This window comes from Nicotiana tabacum, chromosome 24 (genome assembly GCF_000715075.1).
Source record: "Nicotiana tabacum cultivar K326 chromosome 24, ASM71507v2, whole genome shotgun sequence".
In the NCBI taxonomy this organism is placed as follows: domain Eukaryota; kingdom Viridiplantae; phylum Streptophyta; class Magnoliopsida; order Solanales; family Solanaceae; genus Nicotiana; species Nicotiana tabacum.
In genome coordinates, this window is record NC_134103.1 from 61,058,587 (window position 1) to 61,075,727 (window position 17,141).

At 37.4% G+C, this 17,141-nt stretch overlaps 1 long non-coding RNA gene across 1 annotated transcript; it reads left to right on the forward strand.

Annotated features, from left to right (window-relative positions):
- The first annotated feature begins 5,490 nt into the window (after positions 1–5,490).
- Positions 5,491–7,283, forward strand: LOC107772010 (uncharacterized). The gene is made up of 4 exons (XR_001644961.2): positions 5,491–5,620; positions 5,946–6,002; positions 6,144–6,488; positions 6,571–7,283. It is a non-coding gene; the product is annotated as an uncharacterized LOC107772010 (long non-coding RNA).
- Positions 7,284–17,141: the final 9,858 nt, after the last annotated feature.

Sequence of the window (17,141 nt, forward strand, 5' to 3'; positions counted from 1 at the left end):
AGGATGTGCTAGTACGAGTGGGATTATGAGGGATTACTATAGACACTACGAGGGGTAAAGGTCAGACTAGAGCCCAACCTAGGGCACGTGCAGCACGTACAACTACACACGCTCATGCTAGAGCGATATCAGTTGAGCCACAGATAGCTCCAAGTGACGAGCAGATCCTAGTTCAGGATGAGCCAGTAGGGCCATCTCAGGTTAGAGAGGGATTTATTGCTATCCCAGTGCTTCAGGACACCTTGGTTCATATGATTGGTTCTATGGAGAGCATGGCTCAGGCGGGTGTACATCCTATGGTACCTGTTGACGACCAATTTTGGCCCACCTTTTAAAAATTAATTTATTTGTACTCATTGATTTCAATAAATATGTTAAAGATATTTTCTAATTAACAATATATATTATTTTATAAAAAATTAAGTAATTAATGGTATTAATTAGTAATTTATTAATTATAATTATAAACATATTATCTTTACTATGTTACTATATTTGAAACCATTAAAATAATTTTCATATTCATCATATAAGTTTATAATTAATTTAGTAAAGTTATTTCTCAAATTTTGGCAACATAGCCCATTATTTCAAAATAATCTGAAACTATTATAGTAAATGGGATAATAAGATATTTAGTAGATAATTAATTAATTACAGTAATTAGTAGTGTATTTGGTGATTATAATTTCTATCACATTTGATTGAAATTAATTAATATAAATAAATTAATTTTAAAAAAGTTAAAGACTAAATGGCTAAAATTACAATTGCCCACTCAAATACAAATTGGCCATTTTAAAATTAAAACTAGCCTAATAGTTGGCCCAAATTCCCCATCTGATCCGGTCCAAACAACCTATTCTATCCAAGTTGGCAATCCATGCCAATCTCTGTGAGCTAATAACAGTGCGCCATGTCACCTGTCCCACTCACTCACAAAACAAACACACTTAATCTTGACCATCGATCCATGCCATCAATGGACCATGTTTATTTTTGATTTTCTCATTATTTTAATACCCCTACTAATGTTTTATCTCAACTATTGAATTACAAAGATCCAACAGTTGTCGTTTTTTCTCATTAAACTTGTTAAATAATTTTAAATCTCCAAATGATCAAAGCCGTTGATCAAAAGATCCAACGGTTCCCGTTCTATTTCTCACTCTTAACCCTGGAGACCAACCCGCAATCCCCCAAACCCTAAATCATTTCTTTCCAACACCGCCCCCTTTCCCCTTTTGCTCTCTACTCACCCGTCTGCCCTAACCCCATCAATCTCCAAAACCTTATATAAATTTGTGCAAGGTCATCTCAATCAAAGCATGAAATACCTATATGTCCCTATAATCCGCGAATCCTGCTATTCTTTTCCATTTCCGCCAATAGAATTCAAAAATCAAATCAAACCCTAGACCCCAAATTGTGTTACTAAACTCGCCTGTTCCTTCCTTTGTATTTTCAAATCCATGGCATGCATGGTTGATTTTCTTTAGCACCATCATCATTATTTGTGTCCAGAGGTCAAGCGTAGTGATCTCTTGACATTGGGGTTTTCTCTGATGGATTCTCACCTTCAACAACCATTTTCACTTAGGTAAATCTTTCAACGATTTTCCCCTCTATTTTCTTCAGTTTTCACTCATTTTGCTTTCATCATCTAGCAATCTTCATTCTCCACTACCGCCATTTAAATCTGCCGGAACCCTAAGGTTTGAAGGCACTATAAATAATAGCCTTAATTTCTCTCACCTAACAACACCTAACAACCTAAGAAAAACATCAATACACAACCTAATATGAGTATTCAATAGTTTACAGAGTCTATCAGAAAATCTAGGTTCTAACTGATTCTTCATCTTTCTCTCTTTCCGATTTTGAGTTCAATTCATTGGTAGTTATTTGAGCTTTGATTCCTAAACGGCTAACAAGAATCCTTATTTGGTTTGTTGCTCAAAGGAAGGTCAGTGTACTTCGACCATTCTTTTCTTTTAATCGTTTTGGTTAAAATCATGTCTATCCTGTTGTTCTCTGATGATTGTCTCTGTCCATAATGTGTTGTTATTAAATTGTGTTTGATAATCATGCTTTTCATATGAACCGACTACTTCTCTTAATATCTTGAAACCAAGTTATCGACTACTCTTGCAAGCTTAATGAATGCTCTTTAAGTTAAACAATCTGTGTGTTAGTTAAAACTTATGTATCCAGCTATAAAGCCTTAATGGTTCTGTACACATGTTCTAACTTTAGATTTTCCTGATGATTTTTCTGTGGTTCTCATGTTTACTCTATCGATCTTTACCTTAGTATTACTTATGGATTTGTATCATGCACTTGAGATTTCTTATCTTATGAACCAAAGCTAAAATAGATATGAACACTTAAGGTTAACTACAACGCTATCATTTTCGTTGAAATGTATCAGTTGCAGTTGTTTGGGTTGCTTTCTCTCTTCCAATGTGCTTTTTGTGATTTTGTAGCTCTTGAAAAATCATTGTAATGATTTTTTGTTAACCTACATGACTATTTGATGATGCATGTGAGCGTCACTATATAGGTATGTCTATGAATATAACTAGACTAAGCTCTAATGAATCTCTGCAATTGGTCTTATATGTGTTCTGCCAGCCTAACCTAAGATGTGCTCTTTATTGTCCTTAAGAGCTTGATTAGATGCTATATTTGTGCATCCTCTCTTTGTTATGCCATGTTGTTGACATATTTGAAAATAGAACTTCATTATATTTGGATTAATTTACTGAACCTGTTTAAGTGGACTCACTATCCTACTACTAGAACTATGCATACTTAATGTGAAACAATGTATTTTTCTGAACCCCTGTAATTATCATGTTGGTATGATTCTATGCTCTTTGATAATCTACCATGTTGTAGTTTTGTACTCTTTAGGAATATATCACGTGTGTGTTTGTATATCTCCTAAGGGTTCTACACTTATATTTATTGTGAAACAGGTTTTTGCTTATATTTGTGCTCTCATGCTGTATGGTTACATTAGAAAAACTGAACCTTGCTAAGCTTGCATAAGTTAACTGTGACTCATTTGTGGACTTAAGAGAAACCTCTGATGTTTACTTGCCCTGCTTTGAGTGTAATTCTATGCTTTAATTCTTGATGAACCTAAGTTTGAACATGATATTAGAAAACCTTTAAGGAGAAAGTGATCACATGTTTAAGTTAAAATCAATCTACTTGCATAAACACTCCTTGTCAATGCTCTTAGAGCTTCTGAATGAAGTTGTTGGCTCATACTACTAGTAGAGGTTAAGATTTAGTCTATGAATGAACCGTAGTTTATTAAGCTATCAAAGTATTATGAGTAGGGATTCTTGTAAACCTGAACTTATCAGTAGATGCATGTGTCTCCCTACTCCTTAATCATATAACCTAATGTTTGGATTCCTAAATAATTTTCTGGTGTTCCCTCTCTTTTGGTTGTACCTGTTATTGATTTATTTGAGCATTCATAAGTATGTTGAATATATTGACAGTGTACTACACCCTTGTATTTGGATTGTGATCCCTATAGTGTTACTTGCTATCTCCTATTCATAGTAGTACTCTGTATAGTTGCCTGTGAGAAAGGTATATGCCTTTGTGTTATTGTTACCATTCTGGAGTAACAGTGAATGCCTCATTGGGTGTTAAACCTATTGGGAGGAGTAAGTGTGAATGGTTAAGGGTATTTAAGATTAATATTTAGTTAGTGGTTGAGATACCCTCCCTAATACAAGCACTGCTCGGGGTCCCTGAGATCCTTGCGAACTCTGAAGTGCCAGGGATCCAAAGGATGTCTTGGCCATGAATGTAATTTTTTTAAGCTTTTAACCATTGACATTTATTAATCTCTTTAGAGTTAGTGTTAAATGAAAAAAAAGCTTCACTGTTAATTTATATACTCTCATTGACCTTACATTAATTTCATTGCATTTTTGATTACCAGTATCTATTACAGTTTTGTTTTGAGCCTTACATTGATCCTGTTTGTATTTAAGTATCACATTGGGCCGTATATCTAATAATCTCCTTTCTTTTTTTCCTCATGTATCTGAGTTGGGCTTTGCCGGGTTCTAAAAGGACTCAGGCCCAGATGCTTGCCTGAACCTTAAGGTCATAGGAGTTGCTGCTGTTTGTTTTCGCTGTCTGCTGGGCCTAATCCCTTTCAGGTCCAAAACTATGAGTCCGTTCCTTCCTTTCACAGCTATTATAAGTTTACTGTTATTCTTATATGTATCAACACTGATAATATTGAATGAATGATTTTTTTATTATCTTTGAACTACTTAAGAAACCTAGGAAAGCTAAAAATTATAGGTAATATTAAAAGCACTATCTCTTCAGTAGTTAAACAACTTCAAACATACATAGTTACCTCTACTATACAGTTTAGCTTTCACTTGTACTAACTCTTTTTTGTGAAACTCTTTGAAGATCAAGGCAGATTCAAAAAGTAAGCGACTTTCTTTTTTTAAAAACCAGAATCGAGAAAATGATTTTCAAGGCATGTTTTTCTAAAACAAAATAAAACACAATCGCGGTCGAAGAACACTTCAAACGATTTTCTTCTAAATCTTGGGTACGAGATTTGAAATTAATCTTAAAGTATATCTAAGGCCTACTTTTTCAAATAGCCTTACTTTACTAACGTTACACAAATGGCCGTCTTATTTCAAAGATAAAATATTTTAAACCTAACCATGTTTATAAGCTTACAAACATAGACATTATAAATATACTTCAAAACTCTTTCAAATTGTGTAGACACTTTTCAAAAGACTTTTATAATTAAAACCTATATTCTCTTTTTCAAAGTACATATATTATCTTCCTTTTAAAATGATAGGTTTTTAAACATGACATAGGGTAAGGTATACACTTTTAAGCACTAACCAAGTAGAATATAGACATTTAATATCCCCGGACCTTATCTAAGTCATATGGAGCTACCTTAGGTAGATTCTAGGGGGTGCCTAACACCTTCCCCTTAGAAAAATAAAAATTCTTACCCAAAATCTCAATAGTTAGCAGCCTAATAGGATAATAATCTTAACCATTAAACATGTACCATAGTATACCTTTAAATAATAGGTAGCGACTCCTTTTATCATCAAGGAAAATCACTAGTTGAATCTTGTTTTGACTCACGCAAAATAAAGTGCAACAACATGGAGACTCTGCTGGGGATTACACTTAGGTTATGACCTTAGCAGACTTAGAGCTCGTTTGGACATAAGAAATTTTTTCTTTTTTTCAAAACAGTGTTTGGTTATCGAAATCTTACAATTTTTCCAATCTCACTTGAAAATGCATTTTCAATTTTGAAAAACTGGTGAGAACCCGTTTTTCAATTAAAAATTGGAAGGTTGCTATTTTTTAGTTTTATAAATTTACCGTATATTTTTAAAATTTATAATAAGGACCTATTAGTTATTAACCTAGGTAATCATCAACTACCTACTTTCCCTTCCATAAAGTCAGAAACACAACACGCAAGCAGCAAGTCTTCTTCTCACCAAAGTGTGCGACTGCCTTTGCCATCCCAATTCGGCAAGGGGCTGGTATCTCCCATCAGCTGCGACGATATTCTTTGACGGTAGTTGCTAAAATTTACTATTATTTGCTTGATTTGTAAGATTTTTTCATAGATTTGTAAACTCTTACATGTATGTGAGTTCTTCCTGCATTGCAATTTCTTTGTTTGTAACTTTTCAATTTGACTAAATGTTGGAAACTACGTCTATATTATTGACTGAATAATTACTTATTTCTCCCCACTTCTACTGTACTCTGAAGATTTTTTTCTTTTTTCTCAATTTGTTGGAAATCTTTTATGCTTTACTTTTTTTGGTCGTGTCAATTTTATCTGGTTGGCGCAATGACAGTTCGTGCTTCTTGTATTATGCACGTCACACCTGAAGCTGGCTTTGGGATTTCAGACAAGAATTCTGTGACTGCTCCCGCCACCGTTTAACAGGGTAACTTGATTTAAAATTTTATTTTCCTTTTTTCTCCTATGTATGCGCCTTCAATATTACTTATAAGGCTTATTTTCAGTTGTTATGCACTCTAAAGATGAAAGCTTTCATATGCGATTGATTATTCTATTATTGTTATAGTGTAGAAAGGTAAAAGAATGAGTAAACCACGTAGTGCACATGCTGAATATTGATTGGATGAGGACACGTCGATCCTCAACCATATCCTACATGAGGATGCAAGGAAGTGCGGGTTCAATGGTTCGACCCTAAGTGCTCCACGATTGAAGAAAGTTATATGAATTTTGGATGAAATCTAGCAAGAAAGACACTTATGACGAACATCGCATTAAGTCCAAACAACAAAGGTTAAGGACATACACGAAAAACTTTAGGAACCTCCTTAATTCTTGCTCCGGCTATGGTTGGGATCCTGAAAATAACACACTTACTTGCCCAGCTGATATTTGGCAAAAACATGTGCTGGTAAGTTTATGAGACGAGTAAAAATATGTATGATGTACCTTTATGCATTCTGAACTAACATATTATTTTAAATATTTTTCAGATAATGAAAGAAAAAATAAATCTATAAATACAGATAAAGGGGCTTGAACACTTTGACTTGTTAGAAGAGATATTTGGAAATTCATTTGCCACGGGAAGCCATGTCGTCTACAGTACAACACCTGTTTCCCCTCGATGATCAGATGAAGCTACTGCAGTGGATAATGAACCCTTTTCTTGTGACAACTATCCTGTTGGTACTGGGCCTGTGAATATGTACAAGTACTGGTACTAGCAGTGGGAAGCAGACTATGGCAGATACATCTTTGGCGACTGATGGTGGAACATATACACGCCATAAAAAAGGTGGTGACTTATCATATTATAACCAGAAGTATTTTATTGAGCATTTGAAGTGGAAGAGAGACCGGAAGGAAGCAAAATAAAAACGAGGAGGAACGGGCACAAGCATCGATACCTCATGAGATTGATGTCTACTCTGAGCAAGTCGTGATTACCCAGCTGCAATTCATCATGGAAAAGTACTATATTGATGATAAGCAAATATCTCTAGCTGTACCTCTTTTGCTTGACCCCAGCTTTCGTAAGATGTTCGTCCATATGGCCGAGAAGTTTCAAGCTCAATAGGTTAAGGACTTGCAGTAAATTTAAGTAACCGTGATTGTAATTTGTTATGTTGTAATCTAATGTGATGAAGCACTAAACTTTATTATTTAAGTAGTACTTTAGTTGGGTATTATTGCCGAGTGTGATATTACAACATGACGTTATCTCTTTAGTGCAATGTTCTAATTTAGTGAAGTTGCATATAGCTGTCATTACTCATGAACATGAAGCATAGATATTCATGGTTTTGGACTAACTATGACTAAGAAAAAATATTATTACCTACATGGCGTTCTTTCTTTAGTGCAATGATCTAATTTTTTTTATCAATTCTGGTACTCTTTGTTTGCAGATAAAATCTTTATCACTTACTTTCCATGGTCATGAAACATGACACTTTTTATGCTGATCCATCTATTTATTTTAGTTATACTTGTTTGTAGTATAGAAACATGACAGTTTATTCTTTTTATTTTTGTAGGTTGACTGTAAGGGTGGATTTAAAAGAAATGAGTATATCCAGCAGTGACACTGATTCAGACAATGATATTGAGGATGACATAATATGTGTTGCAATTTCTAAACAGATCAGACGAGAACAATGGTTATTATCTCAAAGGCCGCAACATACATCTAGACCAGGTATGGCATGGGTTATTGAACTTCTTTAGGGACATCGCATGCGTATATATGAATCTATGCATTTCTATCCTGAAATATTTCACCGGTTTATTGGAATGATACGACAAAATAATTTGTTGCCAATCGAGCATCGCACCACACGTGTTACAATTGAGGAGTCCGTAGCTATTTTTCTGACTGTTGTTGCACATAATGATAGTCAGCACTCGGCAAGTAAATGTTTTCAACATTCGCTCGAGACAATTAACCGGCATGTTCGAACAATTGCTAAAGCAATTAGTCAGATGGCATCAATAATTATATGTCCAAAAAATATGACCGACATACATCCTATGATTTGACACAATAGCCGTTTTTGGTCTTACTTCAAGGTAAACATGTTCATTATTATTTTTGATGGCCATGGTTTTGCATTGAGGTTAGCCAACAACCTCCTTTTGAACTGCTAGTGTTTTATTCTTGCAAGAATTTGTTTCCTGATGATTCTCTATTTGGCTTTGGTAGGATTGTGTTGGTGCAATTGATGGAACATATATTCAAGGGGAAGTCCCAAGAAACAAGCAACTGGCATATCATAACCGCAAAGGAAATGCTTCACAAAATGTCCTATGTGCGTGCGATTTTGATATGCGGTTCACATTTATTGCAGCTGGCTGGGAAGGTAAGGACAGTAAAGTGCTTGAAAGTGCGATTGCTGACCCAATGACAAATTTTCCTTTTTCACCAAATGGTATTAACTTTAAATATATATGTTTTTTTAATGTTGTTAGCTAGTTTAATGAATTTAAGTTTATTTCATTTTGGTAGAAAAATATTACGTTGTTGATGCTGGCCTTCGAAACGCAAAAGGTTTTTAGCACCATATGACGAGCGCAAAATATACACTTAAATATGCTCTCTAGTCGAATATAGTATAATATAATATTGTATCCACATGGATTGGAGTTAAATAGTATTTTCGTAGTTTATAGCTTGATTGCTATCCAAGATGATCAACGATTGAGATTTATGTGATTAAAACCAAAATTAACTAAGAGTCTAAACTATTGGATAATGACAATTACAACAAGAGTAAGCAAAGAAGATATCAATGGGAGAAAATAGGGGTTGATTGGATAGGTGCAAGATACTTGTCTGGGATTTAACTCTAGTTAATTCACTTCTAAGGTTCAAGCGAGTCTCTCGAATTCACTCTATTATTAGTTTGAATGTTTAGTAGAAACTCCTCTCTCGATTAAGTCTCAACCTCACAATATAAACTAAGTTAAGATCGGTGAAGATATGCAAGAATTCGCAGTGGATTGGTTTATAAGAGAACCTCTTTCGATTATTCTCCTAACTAGGTCTAAGCAATAATTCAACTAACCTCTTTTGATTACTAAGAAGAATCAATGAATTCAACCAACAAGATAATGCAAAAATATCACAAGTTACGCCTCTTTCGATTACATAAACATGTGAATATATATATGCAACATTGTAACACCAAAAACGATTCAATACATAAAACTAGAGTTAACAAACAATTCTCAAAACACCAAATCCATCAATCCCTAATAAAGAATTACTCCATAGATATGGAGAAATTCATAACAAATAAAGTTAAGTTAAAGGAAAATATAAAACAATCCAAACCCTTGTCTTGAGTGAGGATTGAAGGATGAAATCCTTGTGCTCTTGCTTCTTCCACTTCTCCTTAGACTCCTTTGGTCTAAAGTATGTCAAAAGTCCTCAAAATACCATTTTTCTATGTATATATACAAAGTAGGGTCGGGCCCGAACAAACACACCTTCTCCTTCACGAAGTAGGACTCTTCCCGGACAGGACGTGCGTGGCCGTGCACCTGGGAAGGTACTAGCACATTAGGACGCGCACTTTGCGTAGTGTTCTGCCTCGCATGTGCGCCCAGTGCACGATCGCACACCTGGGTGACGTCCGACTTGATTCTTCGTTTCTCTTTTTGAATGCACTAGTGTCCGTTGATCCCCGAACTCGATTCCAACTTAATCTTTGGGCTTTTACTCAGACTTCAAACCTCAGAAATAGCGTGAATTCATCCCATAACATCTACATAGCTCGAAATCACTCCTACAAGGCATAAAACATATAATTAGTGCAAAACACTAGCAATTAAGGCTCAAACTCAATTAAAGTACATTAAATTATAGTACGACAAGCAACTAAAACACACAATTATAGCCTACCATCAACACCCCATACTTAAACCATTGCTCGTCCTCGAGTAATCAAACTTCACTTTATAATGACACGACCTTTTAAAACAATTCTCATAACTCATCATACCAAGAATATTTAAAATAGACTAAGCACTCTTACGTAACATCCTCGCCTCAAGAGTTGACTTTAAAGCACTACGCATTATTTACAACTCGCTCATTTTCTCTAACACATAGGTCAACAATATTACCTTTCCTTCATGAATCACGTGCCCTCACAACAAAAGAGAGTAGTTCCACACACAATCAAATTTACGCACAATTAGGAACTTCAAATAGAAAGAATTCGCTCACTCTCAGAAACAATATTCATATGCCAAAAAAGATGAACTATAGGCTTGCCCGTAGTATACTACTCCACTAATTAAGCTTATTCAGTCAAGGATCAAGTAGGACTTTAATTGATTGTAATGTAAGCTACGAGACGGGTATGATACATTTAGATATAAGAGTGACTACACCTCCCTAAGCACTTTAATACATACATCTCATTGTTAAAACCCCACACTTATGTCAAACCAATACTCCACCTTCACATCAATTTACATTAACTCCCAACTTTTTTAAGCACAAATATATCAAGAGTTACCACTTAACAATGAATAATTTTACACAATAATACACTATGTATATATTATTTTTAATTTAAGTGGCTCTTACTTTTTCAAAACAGTGCACCTTTCTCCTTATTTTATTAGCTCCACTCAAGAACCAACCCAATCACCCCACTTCAACTTTTACAAAGTTCATACAATTTCAAGTGCTCACGAGAGGTAAAAGGTTCAAATAAATGGTTAATTCAAATAAATGGATAAGGCTTGTAATGTGGTTACCAAAGAAACATGATTACATGCTCAACGGGGTTAACTACGATACATAACAATTTGGTGGATAAGGTATATCATTGGCTCAACAAAGAAATGCCTATATCACTTCCAAGACTGAATAAAACTACTATTTCTCTTTGCAAACACACGGGGCAAGTTCTAGACATCAAATGCAATGCACAGAATACACGAAAACTCACACACACATGGCACATAACTCACTCAAGATTGGATTATCAAGACACTCTAGTCAAAGTAGTTAAGCAAGGTTAAGGTCATACACTTTAAGGTACTTATAAAAGAGTCAAAAACTGAGCCTAAGTGTCACAAATAAAGCACTCACTATTCTCAAGGTATAAGTCGGGGTCTGAGTCAAATTCGGGCTCCATTATTCATGCCCGAACTAGTGCACACATCCACGCAGACAACTTCTTCTCAGCCTTCTTGGGGTACACCCCACACTTGTCTTTTTCACTCATCTCAGCCTTCTCTTTTGAATTTTTCACTCTCCACTTGCAGCTCGCTTCTCCTTTCTCACCCCCATCTCCACATTCATCTCGAAAGTTATCGTCTCCTCACCCACTCTAAGCATGAGCTTTCTATCATGTATGTCTAATATTGCTCTGACCGTCGCTAAGAATGGTCTTCCTAAAATAAGGGGGACCTCTTTATTCTCCTCCATCTTCACCACTACGAAATCTACAGGAAATACAAACATATCTACCCGAACAAAGACATCTTCCACTATCCCCTCGGGTATAATAGTTGTTTGGTCTGCTAGCTGTAAAGATATTGGTGCAGACCTTATCTCTCCAAGCTCATTCTCTAATTTTCTGTAAATAAACAAAGGCATTAAATTAATTAAGGCACCATAATCACATAAAGATTTATCAAAGTTAAGAGTGCTTAACGAGCAAGGTATAGTAAAACTCACTAGATCTCCACACTATTGTGGGAGTTTGTTTGCAAGATTGTGCTGCAATGCTCTGTGAGCTTGACCACTGAGGTCTCTTCTATCTTCCTCTTCTTTGTAAGGATCTCCTTCAAGAATTTGGCATAAGCTGTCATTTGTGAGAGCACTTCTGTGAATGACAAGTTTACATTAACCTGCCTCAGCATCCCTAGAAATTTCTCAAACTGCTTGTACAACTTTTCTTTATATAACTTTTGAGGAAAGGGTAGAGCAGGCATGTGCTCGCTCTCATTCCGATCTTCCTTTCTCAAAGTGTCCTCCTTCTTTTTGTCAACTCCCTTCTTACCTTTTGTCCTCTTATCACCTTCAATTTTCAGTTTCTCCTCACTTTCATTTTTAGGTACCACCTCTTTTTGGACTGGAGTGAGATCTTTTAGCACTTGCCCGCTTCTCAAGGTCACAACATTCTCTGTTTCTTTGTGGTTCCTTTTAGTATCAGCTGGTAGAGTACCTGGGATTCTCTCAGATAATACAATTGCAATTTGTCCCTCTTGCTTCTCCAAATTTCTCAAACCAGTGCCAAGTTCTTTGATAGCTGAACCATGAGCATCTAATCTCTCATCTGTCTTGACAACAAAGGATTTCATTAGATCTTCTAGCCTAGGCTGAGTGGAATGTTGAGGCTAGAACTGTGACCTCGACTGATTCATAAAACCCGGAGCTACTTGTCCTTGAAATCTGGGATTCTTTTGTTTCCATGCATTTGCAGTACCCCAGGTGAACTCCATGAAAATCTAGGGTGCTTCTGACCCATTGCCTTGAAGTTATAATTCCCAACAACATTAACTTCCTCGATTAAGGCTTGACACTCATTACTAGGGTGCCCTCTTCCACATATATCACATGCTGTATGGGGCTCACTATGTATCGAAGCTAAGGTTAGCTTCCTTATTTCCTTGGCCATGACATCAAGCTGTACCTGTACAGATGTATTAGCGTCAACTTGGTAAACACTAGTTGATCTTCTTCTTTCAGCAATTTCAGAGGGCCACTGATTTGCGTATTCAGATAACTTATTTAGAATTGTGACTATCTCCTCTGGAGTCTTTTTTATCAATGGGCCTCCAGATGCATTGCTCAATGTTCTATGTGAGGCTGGTGTCAACCCATCCCAAAAATACTGGAGTTGCATTCAGATTTCAATTCCGCTATGTTGACACTTTTACACTATCTCCTTAAACCTCTCCCAAGCTTCAAACACAGTTTCAGCCTCATTCTGACAGAAGTTATGGATTTTTCTTCTAAACTTGCTCGTCTTAGCTGATGAGAAATATTTGTGAAGAAATTTTCTAGTCATCTCATCCCATGTTCTAATCAACCCATTAGGCAAGCTTTAAAGCCAGTGCTTTGCATCATCGTTGAGTATGAAGGGGAATGCCTTTAAGTAAGCTACATCTTCTGACACTACCATTGTATTGAAATGTGTTCATAATCTCCTCGAAGTCTATCAGATGATTGTTTGGATCTTCGTTCATCTTTTCTTTGAAAACACAGCTATTTTGAAGAGTTTGAAGTAACCCTTCCTTTAGCTCAAAATTATTAGCTGCAACTGGAGGTGGTCGTTTACTTGATAAGCCTTGATTGTAGATCGGTCTAGCATAATCGCCAAGTGGTCTCCCAGCACCAGGAGATATGTTTCCGAATTGGTCTACAACCAAAGGTTGATTCAGAGCCATTCTCCGAGTCCTCTCCTCCTCAAAGACAAGTTCTGCATTTCAAAGAGTTGTCTCCTCTACATCTCGTGCAACGTTTTATCTTTGCTGGGCTGCCTCTCTTGTAGCTAAATCAACATTATCATCATCTCCCGCCATAAATTCTTTGGTTGAGCTTCTATGGTGTGTATTGGACTAGTAATAGGAAACGATTGCTGATACCTCTTCCTTTTTATTCTTTCTGCTGCCTATCGAACTGGATTGAATTTCTTTGATAGCTGCTTGCAATGCGGTCATAGAGTGTGTCTTGCCGGACTTGATGCCTTCCTCTAAAATGTCTCTCATCTTAACAAGTTCGGGAAACTTCTTCCCCATCATTTTTTCAAAGTAGATTCCTTCTTGAGCCATGATTAAGTACTTAGTCAACTCATTGTCATCTAACGGGGGTTGTGCGCTGGTGGCCTCTGACCTCCGTCATCGTGCATATTCTTGAAATGATTCTAACGGCTTCTTCTGCAAGTTTACCAGGGCGAACCTATTAAGAGTAATTTTTGTGTTGAACCGGAAATGGTTCATGAAATCGTCTGTCATATCTTGTCCTTCCCTCCAGTTTTCGGGATCTTAGCGGGTATTCCAAGTGAGTGCCTCTCCTGTCAAACTCCTTATGAATAACTTCATTCTCAACTTCTCGTTCCTTCCTACTCCAACCAGTTTATCGCAATAGGCTCTTAAATGTGCATGGGGATCACATGTCCCATCAAAGATGTCAATTTCGGAGGCTTGTACCATATTGGCATGTCCACATCAGGGTGTATGCATAGGTCCTCGTAATCTAGACTCTCGCTTCCTCGAGCGACCTGAAGGTTCTTCATTTATTTTCTCAAAGCTTGCAATTGTTCAGATACCGACTCTTCCTATTTATATCTTTCTTTCCTTTCCATTTTAGCATATTGGTCAAATTCATAAGCAACCTGATCGAGACAAGCACTATGAAAGTGGGTTCTGAAGTGGCATATACGGGTGGAACATATCACTCATGTGCAGCGGAATGTGTCACGGGTATGTGCTGGTTTTGATTGTTAGTAAAGGTAACGCCGCCGCGAGGAGGGGTATGAACTGTGTTGGTAGAAACTGGTGGGTTTTGCGATGCCTGAACATAATTTGGTGCATAAGGAGTATGTATGGGAGGATTTGGTGGGTTTTCAGGGGTTACTAGGGGTATAATTTGGGTTGTAGTGGCTGAAGTTGTGGTATTGTTTGCTTGGCGAGTAGTTGAAGGAAAGTGATCGGTGATTGAATCTAGAGAAGGAAAACAGGGTGGTTGTGGGAGTGTCATCACGTCCAGATGCGCCAATTCCCGAATGTGTTGCACTTCCTCCCTCAATAATTCCATCTCTTTTGCCATCCTGGCAACATGTTTGTCGTTCCGAGTATCATTCTTTTCTTTTCCCCCGATTGCCCCAGGCTATTAGCTATTACCAAAGCGTGTTCGGTTGGGTTATCTGTCACAGATATCTTCCCTTTTTATCTCAAGTTGTATGGTGGTTCAGCCAATTTTTTGGGTCAACACAAACCAACCTTTTTTTCGAGGAGGTGGGGGGGAAGGGGTTAAATAATAAAGTAATGCAAGAAAAGAAAGAAAAAAAGAAGAAGAATATAAGTCGGTTTCAGTGTTTGCACAGATATGAGCACATAGATCAGTTAGTTCACGTATTCAAGTAAGCTCTTTCCTAATGTGAGAGGGACCTCTCTTTACCGGAGGTAGGCCTACTCCATGAATATTTGACAAACAATTAGATTTGACACATTCAGATCTGAAGCAAACTTTGAGTTTTCGTTAATAATATTGGGATTGTAGTAGGCGGGGGCACGGATTACAACATTATTTTTCCAACACCTATAATATTACATGGGCTTACAGCTTGGCCCTTTGGGAAATGAAAGGGTACAAGATAAAAGGTGTGGCTAGGGAAAGGAAGGGAGAAATCAACCAACCGCTAGTAGCCATCCCCGGAATCATCTCCCATATCTTCTTCCTCTTCTGGTTCCTCTTCTAGGTCTTCTTCAAATTCTTCCTCTTCATCATCATTGAACTCGGGCTTTTCTTCTGTATCTTCTTCTGGTTTTGTATCATATTCAATTTGTATACACTCGACCACTTGATCATCATCCTCCGGAGGTGGCAGCATATGATCAACTGATCCCGGGACCACTTGACGGTGAATGGAGGTAGTCTTAAGGTAGTGCAGAAAAATCTCATGATAGATTTGTAAGGCTGTCACTGCATCTTCCAGCCAGGCTATTCCTTCACTGCTTGGTCGGGCCAGCTCATCCTCTTCATTGATCCAGACATAGTATTCTGGAGTGCACCACGAATTCTGACCCATCTGCATTATAATTAAATCATTCCACTCCTCATGAAGTCTCCTTATCCTTAGTATTGGGATATGCCCATTATACTCATCTTCATACAGAGTCGTCCTTGTCAAGAGAGGTACATCTTGAATCAAACCAAATTGCCTGAGAACTCGTAGGGGTGTATATGGATGAATGCCTTTGAGTCCTATCAGCTCGATGAAATACTTCTGGAGAATCCTTAGAATTGCCCTATCGCTCAGCCACGAAAGCTTCTAGTTTATCCATTCTCCGCTCAAGTTTGTCAGCAACTCTCTCCATTTTTCTTGTCCGTGCGAGGGGGGCCAATGCCTCATTCTCTCATTGTGACTCTGAATCATATTGTCAATACCAACAAAGTAATCAATTGTGGCCTCTCGTTGAAAGAAGTGTTTCGTGGCCCATATTTGGCGCAATAGGTTGCAGCCTTTGAAGAAATCGTACCCCCGGGAACATGCAGACAATGCTCTGAGAATTTCTTCCAATACCATAGGCACCAAGGTGGCTTGGAGGTTACCCCGGAATGTTGCCAAAACCACAGGCAACAACTTGATGTTGATTCATCCTCTTCTTTGTGGGAAAACCAGCAATCCTAGCAGTGCCAAACAGAAGGTTATAGCACGGAGAATTTCCCAAGTTTCCTGATCTCATTAGAACTCTCCCAAGTACCATTCGTTGCTCTCTTGATATCCAAACCTGTCAAACAATTGGTCCAGGCTTACCCATCTGTCTTTGATGTTCCTCAAACTTCGACTGCTTGCCAAACCCAAAGCATCGAGAAACCCATAGCCGGGCATGGTAACCGGTAGTATCGGCTTTCTCCTGGTAAATGGCAGCTCTGTGAAGTTGGTAACTTCTTCCAATATTGGCACCAATTCACAGTTAGAAAACTTGAAAACCACTTTGGCTGGATCCCAGAATTCTATCAGCAAGGATAAGCACCCTATCAGCCCGGATGTTCAGTAAGGCAGTCTAGGTGCGTTATGATTTTGTCCCCATGCTCTCGATGAATATTCTTCCACTATTCGTCTTCATGGTCTCAGCGGATGTTCTCAGCATCTTGGGGATGTTCTAGTTGATTTCTATTTCTGAAGAGGGTAGAAAAAGGGTTGATAAGTGTTTTTCTCCGGATCTTTAGTGTCTCATCATGGTTGGTTCGTCATTCCACAAAAGTCATGCCATTGGGTGCATGACCCGTTGACATTACCAAAGACCGACCTACCTAAGGTTTATACAGTATGACCTATGTTTGCTAGAGTAGATGTTTCCTAATTTTGGA